We start from the raw sequence: 2,894 nt of genomic DNA on the forward strand, positions 1-2,894 counted from the left end.
AAGGGAAGCGGTTTTAAAACCTCGAGCAAAATCACAAAAAAATAATATGGCATTGTACAATAATTGGTTATATTTTTAAGTTATATAAAGCCAAGATGGTGAAGGTATCGGTTTTATTGTCCATTCAAAAGTGTTGCCCAAAAATGTATTTATCAATTTGGGTATAAAAATTGTTGAAGAAAGAGGTTGTATTCTTTCAACATGTAACCAAAAGATGATAGTTTTTAAATGAATAATGATACAATGACACAGTTAAATGTTGCCCGAAAGACAAAAATAGTTTTTATTAATTATGTACACAGTGTTTCATCAAGCATTCATAGTGTTAATTTGGTGTTTATTATAGGATAAAAAATGATTATTTATAGTTAATTAAATTAAAATATTATTAAATTAATTCACAAAGGGATGAAATTAAAGATAGGAAGAGAAAAGAAAAAATTGGTTTCTGAACTTCATCACTGCCCCAATAGTGAACATACAACACAATTACGAATATTAACAATTATTCAATTATAGTTGTTAATAAATTCGATTTATCGAAGAATCAATTTGGTTGTATACTCTTATTTACTTGACAGTTAAATGAATTGTGTTGTGGCTTTCATTTATATCGATCCAAATCAAAACATGCGTTTTATGTTTTAAAGATTCTTTAATTAAAGTAACGAAAGGATATAACCAAAGAACAATAAATATATAACTATATTTACTAAAAAATATCAGAATGATTATTATTTATTAATAGAATGTAAATAATTTTTTTTAATAAAAACTATCAATTTTATTTAAGTAATTAAATTAATCTATTCAATAAAAAACAAATCCAACACACACAAAACATTAGTTCATTAAATATAACAATACTTAAATTGTTTGTAGCAAGCTCAATCAATAACAACACATCAATCCAATAAGTTGATTGAGCTTAAAACCCCATTTGATAACCCAGGTATACTACATACAATTATGAGTAAGTTCAGATAAAAAAGTGATGCACGCCAACAATAAAACTATACATTATAATTTAATAATTACATTTTTAATATTTATCAGAATCCTTAAAACATCATGTAATATATAATTCGACCAAACATAATCTTTATAAACTCATGGCATCTTCTGGTATTAAACAATTTTATAAAATGAGCTTGGAAAAGGTTAAAAGCCTCCACCTTGCAGGTCCTAAAATTCCAAATAGTTTAGGCCTCATTGAATATCTCAAAACATGTCCAGACACTTTTGAAAAGTTTAAAAATTTAGAAAAAAATGTAATTTGGCTCAATTTTCATTCTTTTAGAGATCAGATCCGTTTTTGTTTTTTTTTGAACTTCCGTCCGATATTTCAGAATCGCTCAAAACAAACAATCTTTCATTTTTGGTCTCTTTGGAGCTTTTTTTCGGGACAATGAAATCTCATGGAGTTAAAACACAAATTTCTAAAATTAAAAAAGAAATGAAAACAGGACAAAAACCCGAAAAAGGACGACCAAGAAAGCTAACAGATTTATAAATTGAAAAACTTCAAGCAGAAATTAAAAATGTAAGGAGTTCTTCATCTTTGGGTGCTGGCTTGTTTATTAAGCAAAATTTCGGATAAATTTTAGAGAGGAGGCAATTGCACCAAATTGTCGGACATGTTGAAGGTTTAGAGAAAAAAGTGGCACCTGTAATGGAAAAAAATAGGGCAAAAGTTAAACCAGAGTCAATTATGTCCTATTATTCCGACTTAAAGAAAAAACTTGATGGGGTACGTTTCGAATTGGTTTTTAATTTAGACGAAGTTGGTTTCGCTCAATAGGTAGACGCCACTCAACAAATTGTTTATGCATCTGTTGAGTCGGGAGAGCACGTTTATACCGAAGTGGATCGGGATAAAGCCAGAATTAGTTTATTTTGTTGCATTTGTGTTGATGGAACAAAACTTACTCCACTTGTGGTAACAAACGTCTATCCTTGTTAGACACCGCGCTTGCTATTTTAAGTGGAGAGCTATTATTAGAACACAACAATCTGGTATGCTGACAACAGACCTTTACACGCTTTGGCTAAAAAGAGTCTTTTTCAAAACAATTAAGGCAAAAAGAGAGCAAATGGGAGTTAGATCGGATACGAAAGCATACTTAATTCTCGATGGATTCTCTGGTCACTTTTCTAAACAAATTGAAGATCTATTTTTAGAAAATCACGTCGAAATGATCAAAGAAGTTGCCCATAGTTCTCATCTGTGTCAGCCTTTAGACTTGGGAATTTTTGTAATAAAAAAGGTGTTTTTACAAAACAAAAATGGGTTGATGCAGCACAAATTTGAGTTAAAAGAAAAAGAGGGGAAATTTGAGCACAAAGTCGGAAATATTCTAAAAATGGATTCTCCCAATTTTAAAAATCTTTTGAAAGGTTTTGTGAACCTTTCAGAAGAAGAAAGAATTAAAGAAATTCTCTATTCTTGGGAAGTGGTTGCAAATGGGGACAATGTTACAAGCGCATTTTCTCAGGCTGGAATCACAGTGGCTGTGAAAAAACCAACACAAGAGGAAATAGAAAAAGCTTTAAAAATCAATCCTAATTATAACCCATCCGATTTGATTCATGGTGTTATAAGAATTGAAATAAATTCAGCAAGAGAAGCCTTTAAATTCTTGGGAAAGAAGGGGACACCCAAAGAAACAAAAGAACCCAAACGTATTTCTCTTGAAAACACTCAAATAAAAAAGCGCCGTCTTGAAAAAGAGCGACTCGATAGAGTCTCAAAGGAAACCAAAAAGAAAGTCAACAAAGGGAAGAAACCTCGAAAAGTCGACAGTGAGAATGATTCTTAAATAATTTTAATTTAAGATGGTATTGGTTTAATTAATTTTAACTATAAATTTATTTTCTTTAGATTTTTTTATAAA

Source organism: Entamoeba invadens, assembly GCF_000330505.1.
Source record: "Entamoeba invadens IP1 unplaced genomic scaffold scaff_1105074725165, whole genome shotgun sequence".
Classification (NCBI taxonomy): domain Eukaryota; phylum Evosea; order Mastigamoebida; family Endamoebidae; genus Entamoeba; species Entamoeba invadens.